General features: G+C 44.3%; 1 long non-coding RNA gene across 2 annotated transcripts in view; it reads left to right on the top strand.

Moving 5' to 3' along the window:
• The window catches only part of LOC122562316 (uncharacterized), a 56184-nt gene extending 38572 nt beyond the window's left edge, over positions 1-17612 (top strand). For both annotated transcript variants that reach the window (XR_006315281.2, XR_006315282.2), the window contains exon 3: positions 13554-17612. This is a non-coding gene — a long non-coding RNA (uncharacterized LOC122562316). The remainder of the gene's footprint in view (positions 1-13553) is intronic.
• Positions 17613-18188: the final 576 nt, after the last annotated feature.

The following is an 18188-nucleotide window of genomic DNA, read 5'->3' as shown; positions in this document are numbered from 1 at the left end:
CATTTACTTTAACTATGGGACTATTATTGGGCAAACACAGCTGGGACAGGCCTCGCCTGTGCTCGTTCCATGATTAACACTCTGTCGAATCCAGACCATGATTAATTACTTTGCGAGTAGTACAGAAGAAAAACCATCTGTTTAGAACACTGGCAGCATTTAACTGGTAGCAGAAAACTGACACTATCCTGGGTTGGGTCAGTAAGAACACTCATCACAGGCAAAATAATATTTGATGGAGTAGCTGCTGGAGTGGAGGGAGCGAGCTCCCTCTGGAAACATCTGTATTGTCCATTCCTCTGGTCCAGGTATCAGAAATTTACTTTTTAGCTGCAGGTGGACTAATCAAGTCAGTTCCCTCCAAACGACGTACTCAGCATTCACTGAATATTCTCTAAGTCTTATAGATATATACAAAGTAATATTATAACATAACAGAATTATTTGTAATTTAGAAGGGATCTCATAGAGTTATAGAGTCATACAGCATGATACAGACAGACCCTTTAGTCCAACCAGTCCATGCCGAAAATAATCCCAAACTAAACTAGTCCCACCTGCCTACTCCTGGCCAGTATCCCTCCAAATCTTTCCTATTCATGTATCCTTCCGAATGTCCTTTTAAACATTGTAATTGTACCCACATCCACCACTTCCTCAGGAAGTACATTCCACATTCGAACCACCTTCTAAGTAAAAAAAAAGCCTCATATCTTTTTAAAATCTCTCACCTTTCACCTTAAAAATGTACTCCCTAGTCTTGAAATTCCCCATTTTAGGGAAAAGACAACTACCATCAACTCTATCAATACCTGTCATTATTTTATAAACTTCTATCAGACTACCTCTCAACCCCTACATTCCAGTGAAACAAACCCCAGCCTATCCAGCCTTTCTTTGTAATTCAAATCCTCCATTCCCAGCAACATCATAGTAAATCTCTTCTGAATGCTCACCAGCTTGATAATATCTTTTCTATAACTGGGTGACCAAAACTGGACACACTATTCCATACAGGCCTCACCAATATCCTGTACAGCCTCAACATAATATCCCATCTGCTTTGTTCAAAGGACTGACCAATGAAGGCAAGCATGACAATTACCTTTTTAACCTCCCTGCCTATATGTGATACAAACTTTAAAAAAATTATGTTCCTGAACCTCTTCTACAACACTACCCAAGACCTTACCATTAATTGTATAAGCCCCATACCAAAATGCAATACCTCACATTTATCCAGATTGAACACCATCTACTATTTTTCAGCCCATTGACCCATTTGATCAAGATCCCTATGTAATCTTAGAAAACCTTCTTCACTGTCTACTATGCCGTGAATTTTGGTGAAATCTGTAAACCTACTAACCATGCCTTCTGTATTCTCATCCAAATCATTTATATAAATGACAAACAAAAGAGGATCCAGAACCAATCCCTGTAGAATTCTGCTTGTCATAGGCCTCCATTCTGAAAAGCAACCCTCCACCATTACTCTGTCTCCTGCTGTTAAGCCAAATATGTATCCAATTGGCAAGCTCACCCAGAATCCCATATAACTTAACTTTATTAATTAGTCTACCATGTGGAACTTTGTCAAAGGCTTTACTAAAATCCAAATAAACAATATCTACTGCTCTGCCATCATTAACCTTCTTGATAACTTTCTCAAAAACTCAGTTCAGTTTGTGAGACATGATTTTCCTCACACAAAACCATGCTGACTGTCCCTTATCAATTTCTGCCTCTCTAAATGTCCATGATCCTATCTTTTATAATCACCTCCAACAATTTACCCCCAGGCGAAGTCAGACTTACAGGTTTATAGTTCCCCAGTTTCTCCTTGCACCCTTTCTTAAACAAAGGTACAAAATTAGCCATCTCCCCCCCCCCCCCCCCCCCCCCCCCCCACCCCAGTCATAAGGCACCTCACCTGTAGTTATAGATTATGCAAATATTTCTGCACGGGACCTCGTAATTTCCTCCTTTACTTTCCACCACATTCTTGGATCCATTCAATCAGGTCCTGGAGATTTATGCACTCTTAGACCTCCCAAACTTTCTCTTCTGTAAAACATCAAAGTTTGTTTCTCTGCATTCCCTAGACTCCATTTCTTTCTCCACAGTAAAAACTAATACGAAATATTCATTTAGTATCTCTCCCATCTAATGGGGCTCAACACAAAGATAAATTTCTTCATCTTTAAGAGGCCCTACCCTTTCTCTAGTTACCCTTTTTCTCTTAAATGTTGTTGTAGAATCTCTTTGGATTATCCTTAACCTTATCTGCCAATGCCATCTCATATTCCCTCTTTGCCTTCCTGATTTCTCTTTTAAGCATGTCGCTACGCTCTTTATATTGATTAAGAGATTCAATTGATTTAAGTTGTTCGTATCTAAAATGATACTCTATTTTATTCCTGACTAGAACCTCAATATCTTTATTCATTCAATGTTCCCTAATCTTACTAGCCTTACCCTTCACTCTAACAGGTACATAATGCCTCTGAACTCTTGTCATCGCACTCGCAATAGCCTCTCACTTGTTAGACGTCCTTTTACCTGTGAACAGTCCAGTCCAGTCATCAACTTTTGAAAGTTCTTGTCTTATACCATTGAGATTTGCATCCTATTGGGGGCAAAGTAATGACTTGGATTGAAAATTGGTTGGCTGACAGGAAACAAAGAGTAGTGATAAATGGCTCCCTTTCGGAATGGCAGGCGGTGACCAGTGGGGTACTGCAAGGATCAGTGCTGGGACAGCAGCTTTTTACAATATATATTAATGATATAGAAGATGGTATTAACAGTAACATTATCAAATTTGCGATGATACAAAGCTGGGTGGCAGGGTGAAATGTGAGGAGGATGTTAGGAGATTATAGGGTGACCTGGACAGGTTAGGTGAGTGGACAGATGCATAGCAGATGCAGTTTAATATGGATAAATGTATGGTTATCCACTTTGGTGGCAAGAACAGGAGGCAGATTACTACCTAAGTGGAGTCAAGTTAGGTAAAGGGGCAGTACAAAGAGATCTGGGTGTTCTTGTATACGAGTCAATGAAGGCAAGCATGCAGGTATAGCAGGTAGTGAAGAAAGCTAATAGCATGCTGGCCTTCATAACAAGAGGGATTGAGTATAGAAGCAAAGAGGTTCTTCTGCAGCTATACAGGGCCCTGGTGAGACCGCATCTGGAATATTGTGTGCAGTTCTGGTCTCCAAATTTGAGGAAAGACATTCTGGCTATTGAGGGAGTGCAGCATAGGTTCACGAGGTCAATTTCTGGAATGGCGAGACTATCTTACGTTAAAAGATTGGAGCGACTGGGCTTGTATGCCCTTGAGTTTAGAAGATTGAGAGGGGATCTGATTGAGATGTATAAGATTATTAAAGGATTGGACACTATGGAGGCAGGAAACATGTTTCCACTGATGGGTGAGTCCCGAATCAGAGGACACAGCTTAAAAATAAGGGGTAGGCCATTTAGGACAGAGATGAGGAGAAACTTCTTCACCCAGAGAGTGGTGGGTGTGTGGAATGCTCTGCCCCAGAAGGCAGTGGAGGCCCAATCTCTGGATTCGTTTAAGAAAGAGTTGGATAGAGCTCTCAAGGATAGTGGAATCAAGGGTTATGGAGATAAGGCAGGAACAGGATACTGATTAAGGATGATCAGCCATGATCATATTGAATGGTGGTGCAGGCTCGAAGGGCAGAATGGCCTACTCCTGCATCTTTTGTCTATTGTCTATTGTCTATTCCAATTAAAAGCTTTAATTTTTAAGGAAGATTTATCCTTCTAGATAATCATTTTGAAACTAATAGAATTATGACCGTTAGACCCAAAGTGTTCCCCTACTTTTACTTCAGTCACCTGCCCTGCCTTATTGCCCAAGAGAAGGTCTAGTTTTGCTCCTTCTCTTGTCAGAGCATCCACATATTAATAAAGAAAATTTTCTTGAGCACAACATGATTCTTACTTCTGATGGTTTCTTTGCTGAACCTATCTTCTTGAAGTACAGTGAGGCATCTATGCATAGCGGCAATTAAAAGAGTAATTGCTAAATCTTCCTTGGATGATTGCTGTCCCTCAGTTAGCTCACTGAGTGCCCCAACCAGGGAACTATTCACCTTAAACTGAGGGAGACAGATTCTCTACCTCTGAGACTCAAGCTAATGTCCCTCACACTTCTAGTGGTTTGACTAAGTATAGGCATGGTGTGGGGATGTGAGCAGGTTGCTATCTCCCATGGTGAATCATAGAATCTCTACAGTGTGGAAGCAGACCATTTGGCAAAAGTGAGGACTGCAGATGCTGGAAACCAGAGTTTAGACCAGAGTGGTGCTGGAAAAGCGCAGCAAGTCAGGCAGCATCTGAGGAACAGGAAAATCGATGTTTCGGGCAAAAGCCCTTTATCAGGGATAGAGGCAGGAAGCCTCCAGGGTGGAGAGATAAATGGGGGGAACTGGGGAGAAGGTAGCAAAGAGCACAATAGGTGAATGGGGGTGGGGATGGAGGTGATAGGTCAGAGAGGAGGGTGGGGGAAGGTACATGGTTGAAGAGCTTCAGGGCAGAGGAGATGACCTGGGGGTTGCAGTGAGAGAGAGACTCACTAATATTCTTGTGGAGAGAGGACGAGAACTTCTTTAAGGTAGGCATCCTTGCAAGAGGATTCGCAGTAAGGTTAAAATCAACTAGGCAAAAGTGAGGACTGCAGACCGTTTGACCAATTGAGCCAACACTGACCCTCAGAAAAGCAGGCTCCTGCCTGAAACGTCGATTTTCCTGCTCCTCGGATGCTGCCTGACCTGCTGTGCTTTTCCAGCACCGCTCTAATCTAGACTCTAATCTCCAGCATCTGCAGTCCTCACTTTCACCTCAGAAGAGCATTCCACTCAGACCCATTCCCCTACCCAATCCCTGTAACCCTGTATTTCACATTGCCAATCCACCCAACCTGCACGTCTTTGGACTTTGGGAGGAAACTGGATGCAGGCACGGGGAGAATATGCAAATTGTACACAGACCATCTTGCGAAAGTTAAAAATCACACAACACCAGGTTATAGTCCAACAGGTTTATTTGGAAGCACTAGCTTTTGGAGTGCCGCTCCTTCATCAGGTGGTTGTGGAGGACACAATTGTAAGACACAGAATTTATAGTAAAAGTTTACAGTGTGATGTAACTGAAATTATACAATGCAATTATACAATGGACTATAGGAGAAAGTGAGGTCTGCAGATGCTGGAGATCAGAGCTGAAAATGTGTTGCTGGAAAAGCGCAGCAGGTCAGGCAGCATCCAGGGAACAGGAGAATCGACGTTTTGGGCATAAGCCCTTCCTCAGGAATGAGGAAAGTTTGTCCAGCAGGCTAAGATAAAAGGTAGGGAGGAGGGACTTGGGGGAGGGGCGTCGGAAATGTGATAGGTGGAAAGAGGTCAAGGTGAGGGTGATAGGTCAGACTGGGGTGGAGGCGGAGAGGTCAGGAAGAAGATTGCAGGTTAGGAAGGCGGTACTGAATTCGATGGATTAGACTGAGACAAGGTGGGGGGAGGGGAAATGAGGAAACTGGTGAAATCCGAGTTCATCCCTTGTGGTTGGAGGGTTCCTAGGCGGAAGATGAGGCGCTCTTCCTCCAACCGTCGTTTTGTTGTGGTCTGGCGATGGAGGAGTCCAAAGACCTGCATATCCTTGGTGGAGTGGGAGGGGGAATTGAAATGTTGAGCCACAGGGTGATTGGGTTGGTTGGTCCGGGTGTCCCAGAGGTGTTCTCTGAAACGCTCCGCAAGTAGCCGGCCTGTCTCCCCAATATAGAGGAGGCCACATCGGGTGCAGAGGATGCAATAGATGATGTGTGTGGAGGTGCAGATGAACCTGTGGCGGATATGGAAGTTTCCTTTGGGGCCTTGGAGGGAGGTGAGGGGGGAGGTGTGGGCGCAAGTCTTGCACCTCCTGCGGCTGCAGGGGAAGGTGCCGGGAGTGGAGGTTGGGTTGGTGGGGGGTGTGGACCTGACGAGGGAGTCACGGAGGGAGTGGTCTTTACGGAATGCTGATAGGGGAGGGGAGGGAAATATATCCTTGGTGGTGGGGTCCGTTTGGAGGTGGCGGAAATGACGGCGGATGATGCGCTGAACATGGAGATTGGTGGGGTGGTAGGTGAGGACCTGTCCTGGTGGCGGTTGGAGGGGCGGGGCTCAAGGGCGGAGGAGCGGGAAGTGGAAGAGATGCGGTGGAGGGCATCGTCGACCACGTTGGGGGGGAAATTGCGACTATAACCTGGTGTTGTGTGATTTTTTTTTCTTCCCTGCTGTATCATTCCATTCTACTGCTGAGAGAAAAGGAGGGAGACTGATACAATGCTCAGTAATGGTTTGAAATTGAGCTGCAACAAGGTTGCATCTCCACATAGAGCTCTTGCTCCACTTGAATTGTTGAGATCATTTTACAGAATGTACTTCATGGCTTCTCAGTTGTACTTATGTTTACTTCTTAAACTAAGAAGCTTTGTGTTACCAATGCAGGACAAACAATACAAAGAATGCAAATTGTAACGTGGTGATTTCCACTTTCAAAATGATGGGGTAGAAGTTCTGTTTTGGCAATAATGCAAATGATGATTGTGTCTGCTGCAGACCATACTTCATTTTCAGTCCCAGAGACTGAGAAATCCTTGAGTACCAGGCAGCATGGTAATGAGTAATCAACAAGATACAGCCCAGGATAGCACAACCACACCAGATAGGAGCTGTCTGTGAGGGACAGGGACAGGGACCGGAGAGGGACACTAACCATACCAACCAGACTAACTGAACTAATCTCACTGACTACACTGACCAAACCAGCCAGACAGACCACAGTGACCAAAGCTAACCTCATTGACTGTGCTGACCAGACTGACCACACTGACCAGACTGACTGCACTGACTGGCTTGTGAGACTCTTGCCCTGCTATATTATTGCAATCTTGAAGACTGCTTCTACTGGGTTTGGATCACTAGTTTGCATTCTACAGTGAGCTAGGCTGAAGTTGAACCATTGTGAAGGTTTGATGGAACAAAAAAATCTAGATAGTGTGAGTTCAAATCTCAAGTCGTTAATGTGGGAATATGAATTCTTACTTTATTTGTTCATGGGAAGGCAGCATCATTGGCAAGGCCAACATTTCTGGTCCATCCATCATTTACCTTGTGCAGGTGATGGTGGACACCCTCCTTGCACCACTGCAGTCTGGATCCTGAGGTTTAGCCACAGTGCTTTAAATGTCTAGAAAATCAATATTCGATCTGGGGAGAAGTGATCATGAAGTATTCGAATTGTGGTAATACTAACTGGCTCATTATTGTCAGTGCCATTCTTACACTGTCTCAGTCTGTCTATGATTCCAGCCCCAGACCAATATGGTTAACCCAGCCTCTAGGAATGGACAATGAATGAAGCTGAACCACACCCTCCTGTACTCAGTGTGGTACACGCAGGACTGACAGACAAGTTGTAGGAATGCTTGGTGCAGTTTTACAAAAGTGTGCCATAGATTCCAGAGTTCCAGCAATAGGCAACTACAACCAGGAAATTTCTTTCCCCACTCCTGCTGCATCAACAAAACACGAAACACAATAGAATCCACTAACGATTTTTCTCTAAATAACAAACTAATGAGGGGCTGGGGGCAAGAGAAATCTTTCCAGTATGTTACTCCCTCCCAGGCAAACTGTTGTAGGAGAGTCACACTGCCCATCCCTAAGAAACTGGACATCATGTGGGATACATCCACAAAGGAGGTCATTCAACTGCCAGTGCCTGTTCTCTAAAAGAATTATCCAATTATCCTTTTCTTTCCCCACAGGCCTGGGAAAGTGTTCCTTTTCAAATATTTGTCCAATTCTCTTGAAAGTTCCTGTTGAATTTGCTTCCCCTGACCTTTCAGGCAGCACATTCCAGGTCACAACAACCCAGAGCAAGAAGCATCTTAAAAGTTAGCTTTTCATTGAAATCTTTCACTCAATATCACTGACACATTTCAACCAAACTGTATATTCCTCACCCTGTGTTACTTTTGTTGGTGAGTCCTTTTGGAGTCTCCATATTTAACATTGTTTAGTTGACAGTCAGATAACATGGTGCCTAACCCACCTCATCTCCCCTCTGTTTAGTGTCATGCATGATTCTGAGGCTTATATAATGCAAAATAAAATCCTCCTCTGTGCTTCTCATCAGAATCCATGCTACAGAAATAGATTAAAAACGCCCCCTCCTTCATCACTTTATTGGAGAACTCCTGCTTACAAAATAAAACTAGTAAAATCTGTTCATTTAAAGGCCTATAATTTTGGCTAGCTTTGCCTTGTCATTTGAGTATGTGTCTGAGAGAGATTGTAAAGGAAAGGACACTGTCTGATTCTAAATGACCCAGATTGGGACAGTCTGGTGTACATCTCATCTAAGGGAGATGACTATTATTACCAAGGCAGTACAGCAGCAAAGTGAGGGTGTGGACACCTACTCCTAAACTGCAACATCTAACTAAACATTGCAAAAAAAGAGATCAATGTTTCGCCAATTCTCAGGTTATGGAGTTTTCCAGCATTGGCACTGGAAAAGTACAGCAAGTCAGGTAGCATCCGAGATGTTGGCCTATTACCTGCCCTCGATCTCTTCATTTCCAACTGCCGCCGAGACATTAACCGCCTCAACCTGTCTATTCCCTCTTCCCCACTCCAACCTCTCACCCTCACAACACGCAGCCCTCCACTCCCTCAGCTCCAATCGCAACCTCACCATCAAACCAGCAGATAAAGGGGATGCAGTGGTAGATTGGTGCACTGACCTCTACACTGCTGAAGCCAGATGCCAACTCGAAGACACCTTCTCCTACCGCCCCCTCGATTATGACCCCACTCTCCATCACCAAACTGTCATCTCCCAGACAATACAGAACCCTCAGGAGATCTCCCATCCACAGCTTCCAACCTCATAGTCCGGGAACCCTGCACTGCCCGATTCTACCTCCTTCCCAAGATCCACAAGCCTGACCACCCTGGCCGACCCATTGTCTCAGCCTGCTCCTGCCCCACCAAACGCATCTCCACCTACCTTGACGCTGTCCTATCCCCCCTAGTCCAGGAACTCCCCACATACGTACGAGACACCACCCACGTCCTCCACCTCCTCCAAGACTTCCGTTTCCCCGGCCCCCAACGCCTCATCTTCACCATGGATATCCAATCCCTCTACACCTCCATCCGCTATGACCAGGGCCTCCAAGCCCTCCGTTTCTTCCTCTCCCGACGTCCCCAACAATACCCTTCCACCGACACTCTCATTCATTTGGCTGAACTTGTCCTCACCATTAACAATTTTTCCTTCAAATTCTCCCACTTCCTCCAGTCTAAAGGGGTAGCCATGGGCACCCATATGGGCCCCAGCTATGCCTGTCTCTTTGTTGGCTACGTAGAACAGTCCATCTTCCATAGTTACACCGGCACTACTCCCCACCTCTTCCTCCGCTATATTGATGGCTGCATTGGCGCCACTTCTTGTTCCCGCGAGGAGGTTGAGCAATTCATCAACTTCACCAACACATTAAATTCACCTGGACCATCTCTGGCACCTCCCTCCCCTTCTTGGACCTCTCCATCTCCATTAATGATGACCGACTTGACACTGACATTTTTTACAAACTCACCGACTCCCACAGCTACCTGGATTGTACCTCTTCCCACCCTACCTCCTGCAAAAATGCCATCCAGTATTCCCAATTCCTCCACCTCCGCCTTATCTGCTCCCAGGAGGACCAGTTCTGCCATATCTGCTCCCAGGAGGACCAGTTCCACCACAGAACACACCAGATGGCCTCCTTCTTTAGAGACCGCAATTTCCCTTCCCACGTGGTTAAAGATGCCCTCCAATGCATCTCATCCATATCCTGCCCCTCTGCCCTCAAACCTCACCCCTCCAACCGTAACAAGGACAGAACCCCCCTGGTGCTCACCTTCCCCCCTACCAACCTTCACATAAACCACATCATCCGACGACATTTCCGCCACCTCCAAATGGACCCCACCACCAGGGATATATTTCCCTCCCCACCCTTTCCGTTTTCCGCAAAGAACGTTCTCTCCGTGACTACTTGGTCAGGTCTACGCCCCCCAACAACCCACCCTCTCGTCCTGGCACTCTCCCCTGCCACCGCAGAAATTGCAAAACCTGTGCCCACACCTCCCCCCTCACCTCCATCCAAGGTCCCAAAGGAGCCTTCCTCATCCATCAAAGTTTTACCTGCACATTCACCAATATCATTTATTGTATCTGTTGCTCCCGATGCTGTCTCCTCTACATTGGGGAGACTGGACGCCTCCCCGCAGAGCGCTTTAGGGAGCATCTCTGGGACACCCGCACCAATCAACATCACCGCCCTGTGGCCCAATATTTCAACTCCCCCTCCCACTCTGCCGAGGACATGGAGATCCTGGGTCTCCTCCACCGCTGCTCCCTCACCACCTGATGCCTGGAGGAAGAACGCCTCATCTTCTGCCTCGGAACACTTCAACCCCAGGGCATCAATGTGGATTTCACCTGTTTCCTCATTTCCCCTTCCCCCATCTCACCCCAGCTCCAATCTTCCAGCTCAGCACCATCCTCATGACCTGTCGTACCTGCCTATCTTCCTTTCCACCTGTCCACTCCACCCTCCTCTCTGACCTATCACTTTCATCCCCATCCCCATTCACCCATTGTACTCTTTGCTACCTTCCCCTACCCTCCTCTCTAACTTATCACCTCCATCCCATCCCCCATTCACCTAATGTACTCTATGCTACTTTCTCCCCACCCCCACCCCCTTCTCATTTATCTCTCCATTCTGCAGGCGCCCTGCCTCTATTCCTGATGAAGGACTTTTGCCCGAAACATTGATTTTCCTCCTTCTCGGATGCTGCCTGACCTGCTGTGCTTTTCCAGCACTACTCTAATCTAGACTCTGGTTTCCAGCATCTGCAGTCCTTGTTTTTACCTAGTTTTCCAGCATTATCCACTGGGGCAACAACAAACAACATGAAGGAAGACAACTAATTCCATTCATATGGCACTTTTCATAACACCAGGAGTGAATAACCTTTCAAGTGGTATGAGTTGATAGCACATTAGGAAAAGACCTTGTTCTATAACATAGGACAGTGGGATATTTTACTGATGAGTAAATGAGAACCTTGCTTTGGTATGATTTAAAAGACAGTACCTCTGAAAGTGCAGCATTTTCACTGGAAGTTTTAGCCTGAATAATGTGCTGAATTTCTAACCTCCATTCATTTTCCAGTGGGCAATGAGCAGTAATGTGACAGAGCTTGTAGAGAATGGCAGGATGCAAAAGCTTGCAATATTCTTAACTGACCTATGTCGGGATATACTTGCTCAGTACCACACCTACTGACTCAAAGGACAAGGTGTGATCAGCTGCCCACAGCAGGCCCATGGCAGTTATATTCCTTGGGCCTAGCCTTCATTTTGAGATGTTTGAATACTTTGGGGAAAGAAACTGGATCTTGTAGATTTTACATCATTTTAAAATGTCCAGTAGGTTTCTGAAACTCATCTGATCCAAGTTGGGTTGGTCTGTTTTTCAGATGTCTCACACAGACATTTGACCACTTCTATATGTAAATTAGAGTGAATGGTCAAAGGTGAAAGACCACACAACACCAGATTATAGTCCAACAGATTTTTTTGGAGGATGCGATATATTGAACAAACCTAGATTGCTGTTAAGTCTTTCATCTTTTCGAATGGGTTGCAGGTTTCGATTTATTAATATGTAAATCCCAGAACTTCTTTCGATTAGGTTAGATTCCCTACAGTATGGAAACAGGCCATTCAACCCAATAAATCCACACCAACCTCCCTGAAGAGTAACCCACCCAGACCCATTCCTCTCCATTCACACCTGACGAATGCACCTAACACTATGGGCAATTTAGCAAGGCCAATTCACCTAACCTGCACATCTTTGGACTGTGGGAGGAAACCAGAGCATCCGGAGGAAATCCACATAGACACGAGGAGAATGTACAAACTCCACACAGACAGTTGCCCGAGGCTGGAATCAAACCTGGGTCCTCGGTGCTGTGAGGCAGCAGTGCTAACCACTGAGCCACCATGCCACCTCAAAAAAGCAAATTCACCCCAGTAGACTTATATGTGTATATGCATGCATGTGAGGGAGAAAGTGTGTGTGTGTGTGTGCGCATGCACTTGGGAGACAGCCTGTGTATACACACACTCTCAGGCACGCACATGCATACACACCCCACACTCACATCCATGTGCACACCCTCTCACAGGCATATACTCCATCGCACTCACGTGCACACTCTATCAAGCATGCACTCACACACACATGCAAACTCACTCTCACATTCTCTCTCTCTCTCTCTTACACACACACTCTCTCACTCTCTCTCTCCTTCACATGCGCACATACACATATAAGTCCATAGGGTGAATTGCATTTGCAGAATTGTATTTGCAGATACATTCTATTTTGTTCAAAAGGCACACAATCTATAGGCAGTCAATATTTTTTATAATCCATGTGACATTTTATAAATTCCTACTTTGGAAATAGAACCAGTCTGACTCAAGATTGGAATGCTTACAGACTCTAACCTCACACCTTTATTGCATTGTCTGAGCTGAGATGTCACCATTTTTTATGAAACTTTAAGTTATCTCGGGAATGTGACTTGAAAGAAGTTCTGGGATTTACATATTAGTGAATCAAAACCTGCAACCCATTTTAGAAGATGAAAGATTTAACAGCAATCTAAGTTTTGTTCAATATATTGCATCAATATATGACACTATGGTCTTTTGCTATAAGTTCTGTGTCCTATGATCCTACTTCATGAGCTACCTGACAAAGGAGCAGCGCTCCGAAAGCTTGTACTTCCAAATAAACCTGTTGAACTATAACCTGGTGTTGTGTGATTTTTAATTTTATCCCCCTCAGTCCAACACCAGTTCCACCACATCAAAGATGAAAGAATTATACAAGGGAAAAACCAGCAGGAAAAATACCTAATCAATACAATGCACCATAACAATGAGAAGTGGGAGGAACAGACAACACATTGTTTCAAGAGACAAAGGCAGTTAAACTGAACCGGTTATTTCAGGATGTTTAAGGAAACTACAATTAAAATGAAAGAGATATATTATAAACCCGGGAGAAGTCACATGCAATATGAAAATTACAGAGGAAATGCAAATGATTGAAAGAAGCAGTCTGAAGATCAAGTGGCAAGGAACATAAGATATTTCAGACCTTATAAGAATGGCTAAAGGTAGCATAGGGTCCATGAGAGTTAGTGAGAGGGTACAGTGAACCACAGATAGTCAGACATGTTGTGGAAAATACATAATGAAGGCACAACTTTGATTTGGTTCTCAGGCAAAAATAGACATTAAAGAATAAAAAAACAGATTTTTGGAATTATTTATTCATGACATATAGGTGTTCCTGGCACGACCTAAATTTAGTGTTCATCTGATTATCTTTTCAGGACTTTCAGGAGGTGCTGAGCTGTCATCTTGAACCACTGCGGTCCATATTATGCAGATACACTGAGATTACTGTTTAGATCCAGCAACAGTGAAGCAACAGGACAATGAGATGTGCCTTAGAGAAGAACTTGCAGATACAAGTGTTCTCATCAATCTGTTGTCTTTGGCCTTCAAGCTGATAGAGGATGTATGTTTGAAAGGTATCAAGGAACCTGCATCCTGTAGCCAATACACACTGGTGCCATTGTATGGAACTAGTGAATTGGGTGCCAACCAAGTGGGATGCTTTGTTCTGGATGGTGTTAAACTTATGGTGTAGTGTTGGAGCTGCAGCAATCCAGGGATTTGAAGAGTGTTCCTATTACCCTCCAGTTCAAATTCTGGTAACCAAAGGATGCTTTTTTCATTTGTGCATGTAATGTTTGCATCATTGGCCCACATTGTTGCCTGTCCCTAATTGTCCCTTGATCAAAAATGGCTTGCTCGGACATTTCAGCGGGCCACTAAGAGACAAGCAGGTCTGGAGTCACTTGTACGACCAACCAGGTCAGGAATACAGACTTGTCAGATTTGTTTGGTGTCAGATTGGATCCCCCAGGGAGGGAGTGGGTTTTTAGGTCTGGTGGTTTGTGGGATTGCGAGTGTCAGGTCTGGTGAGGCTGGAGGACTTTGGGTATACTGTTGTCAGAGTATGGGGAGCTTTTGGGGGTTGAATCTCTTAGTGTGGGCGGAGTAATTGGTGAATTGATGGCTGTCTAATAATTATGCAGGAGTTACAGTACATTTATAATCCTGTAATGTTTCCGAGGTAACCATTAAGTCAGAATGCTCTGAATTCCCTAAGGGGCTTTAATGGAGGGTTGTTGTTAATCAGAATTTTTATCTTCCTGGGCAATTTCCTACGATCAGCTGTGTCACAATTTCAACGTTGTGCTGCATGCAATTCCAGTCCGCACTGCTGCACTGACAGCCTGGCCAGTGGAATACCTATGTCATTGTCCCTTCAATGACAGGACTTTTGGGGAAATGTGATGTGGATTGTGTGCCACTTGTGAAGAACAAGGGAAGAAGAATGAAACAAGGGATGGAGAATAAGGACCAAAAATACCCATTAATCAGTAACATTATAAAGAGTTAAAGGAAAATTGAGGCGTAAACGGACACATTGAATAGATAAAACTAGAAGAAAAGCTGAGAGCATCCTTGGTTTTATAAATAGATTTAGAGTACAAAACCAAAGTGGTGATTATATATAAATGGTTGGTTACACCACAGTTAAAATAGAGTGTGCTGTTTTGGTGCCTCACTTTAAGAGGGATGTCAAGGCCATGGAGATGAGAAAGAGATCCACTGAGATAATCTCGGAATGAAGAGATTAGAGAATCAGATCTTTTCATTAGTGTGGAGAAAGTTAAAGGGACATTGGTAAGTATCTTTGTGATGAGGTCAGGATTGGTCCTTTTCAGTCTGAGACTATGGCAAGGGAGGGAACAGAATTTTGGTCAGGACTAACAGTAATGCTTTTACTCTTCCAAATAAAATTAGAGGCAATTTTGACATCAGTATTGGATGTTGGGCAAACAGTGTGACAACCCAGAGGCAATGGAGGGTCGAGGGATATCATGTGTAGTGAGGTAGTTAGCAGCATGAATGAGGAACCTCATACATTTTTGGATTACGTTGTTGAGGGGCAGCAAGTAAATTAGAAATATAAAGGGGTCAAGGATAGATTTCAGTGGGACACCAGAGGTCTGGGAGAGGGAGATATTCCATTCTCGATGATTCTTTGGCTCTGGCTGGTTGATCAGACCTTTTTCTTCCCTCAGTCCACACACTGATCATAATTGGCAAACCCTTCTCTATACACAATACCTCAAGAAACTCCAATTTAAAACCTCATGAAAATTTGGCCTTCTTAACAAATGGGATTTTGCTGATTTAAACTTTGGATACACCTCATCCATAGGAAAGCAAGAATATGACTTAGCTGAGTGTGCTAAGGTAAATTAATTGGGTCATTTGTCAAGTTATAGAGTCATAGAGATGTACAGCATGCAAACAGACCCTTTGGTCCAACCCATCCATGCTGACCAGATATCCCAACCCAATCTAGTCCCACCTGCCAGCACCCGGCCCATATCCCTCCAAACTCTTCCTATTCATGTACCCATCCAAATGCCTTTTAAATGTTGCAATTGTACCAGCCTCCACCACTTCCTCTGGCAGCTCATTCCATACACGTACCACCCTCTGCATGAAAACGTTGCCCCTTAGGTCCCTTTTGTATCTTTCCCCTCTCACCCTAAACCTATGCCCTCTAGTTCTGGACTCCCCCACCCCAGGGAAGATACTTTGTCTATTTATCCAATCCATGCCCCTCATAATTTTGTAAATCTCTATAAGGTCACCCCTCAGCCTCCGACGCTTCAGGGAAAACAGCCCCAGCCTATTCAGCCTCTCCCTATAGCTCAAATCCTCCAACCCTGGCAACATCCTTGTAAATCTTTTCTGAACCCTTTCAAGTTTCACAACGTCTTTCCGATAGGAAGGAGACCAGAATTGCACGCAATATTCCGACAGTGGCATAACCAATGTCCTGTTCAGCTGCAATATGACCTCCCAACTCCTGCACTCAATACTCTGACCAATAAAGGAAAGCATACCAAACGCCTTCTTCACTATCCTATCTACCTGTGACTCCACTTTCAAGGAGCTATGGACCTACACTCCAAGGTCACTTTGTTCAGCAACACTCCCTACGACATTACCATTAAGTGTATAAGTCCTGTTAAGATTTGCTTTCCCAAAATGCAGCATCTCGCATTTATCTGAATTAAACTCCATCTGCCACTTCTCAGCCCATAAGCCCATCTGGTCAAGATCCTGTTGTAATCTGAGATAACCTTCTTCGCTGTCCACTACACCTCCAATTTTGGTGTCATCTGCAAACTTACTAACTGTACCTCTTATGCTCGCATCCAAATCATTTATGTAAATGACAAAAAGTAGAGGGCACTCCACTGGTCACAGGCCTCCAGTCTGAAAAACAACCCTGCACCACCACCCTCTGTCTTCTACCTTTGAGCCAGTTCTGTATCCAAATGGTTAGATCTCCCTGTATTCCATGAGATCTAATCTTGCTAACCAGTCTCCCATGGGGAACCTTGTCGAACACCTTACTGAAGTCCATATAGATCACATCTGCTGCTCTGCCCTCATCAACCCTCTTTGTTACTTCTTCAAAAAACTCAATCAAGTTTTTGAGACATGATTTCCCACGCACAAAGCCATGTTGACTATCCCTAATCAGTCCTTGCTTTTCCAAATACATGTACATCCTGTCCCTCAGGATTCCCTCCAACAACTTGCCCACCACCGACATTAGGCTTACTGGTCTATAGTTCCCTGGCTTGTCCTTACCAGCCTTCTTAAACAATGGCACCATGTTAGCCAACCTCCAGTCTTCAGGCACCTCACTTGTGACTATCGATGATACAAATAGCTTAGCAAGAGACCCAGCAATCACTTTTCTAGCTTCCCACAGAGTTCTAGGGTACGCCTGATCAGGTCTTGGGGATTTATCCACCTTTATGCGATAGATTCTGTTTCATTGCAACAGGCCTAACAAAAAAACATGAATTGGAGACTTGAGAGTCAATGGCATGGCTGCCCACAATTTCGGAAAGCACAGCAAGGAAAATGGTATGTTGATCTTTATCGCAATCGTCTAGCTTACAAGAATAAAAAAGATTTATGATGTTGATTTTCCATTTTCACTGTAGCAATGTGCATATATGAATCTTTAGTTTTAAATGCTCCTGAAGGACAGAGAAGGTGTGTGAAACTGTCAAAATATTTAAATAGCTTTTACAAACAGAAAACTAAAACCTACCTGCTCTGGTCCATGAGAGTAGAAAACAACCTTTTCAATAATTTCAATAGATATTTTCATATTCTAGTAACATTGTGTGCTAACATTATAGAACTGTTTGCAACCTACAGCTATCAGTGTGTGTGTGTGCGCGGCGTGTGTGTGTATATGCACGTGTGTGTGCCTGTCTCTGCCTGTATCTGTGTGTGTGAGTGTATGTCTGTATGTTTGTGTGCAAGTGTGTGTGCGTGTGGAGTAAGGGAGGCGAGGTGGAGTTTGTAAATTCATTGACAGATCAAAGAGGTTGCTAAAGGATTAGCTGTCTTTGCTGTGGATTATGAACACAAATATATTTGTTTGTTTATAAGATTACCTGGGATTTAAATATACTGAATGAACTTTTATGAATAATGTATTCTATATATAGTAATGTCTGTGACAGATATTTAGAACTCTATTTTATTTTATCTCAACAAAGCTTGTGAAGTTAACAATGGTAGATATTGGGTGAGTTGGTATGGAGGTGTAAGGGCAAGGCTTTGTGGGCCATGAATTTGCTTCAAATTGGCATAGGAACTATAATGGGCTTCTGGGGATGGGTTGGGTTGGCATGAGTTGACATGTATAGACATTGGGAATGGGTGAGAGGCGTGGTGTGAGAGGTGAGGATGAGAGGACCTAATGTTTAAGAAAAAAATTGTAATGAAGTACCAGGGAATTGAGGTGATCCACCTCAGCACTTGGCAGTGTCAATGGATCTGTG

This window comes from Chiloscyllium plagiosum, unplaced genomic scaffold (assembly GCF_037043375.1).
Source record: "Chiloscyllium plagiosum isolate Xiang-an unplaced genomic scaffold, Cpla_swu_hap1 HiC_scaffold_25, whole genome shotgun sequence".
Classification (NCBI taxonomy): domain Eukaryota; kingdom Metazoa; phylum Chordata; class Chondrichthyes; order Orectolobiformes; family Hemiscylliidae; genus Chiloscyllium; species Chiloscyllium plagiosum.
This window is presented reverse-complemented; position numbering and strand designations above follow the sequence as displayed.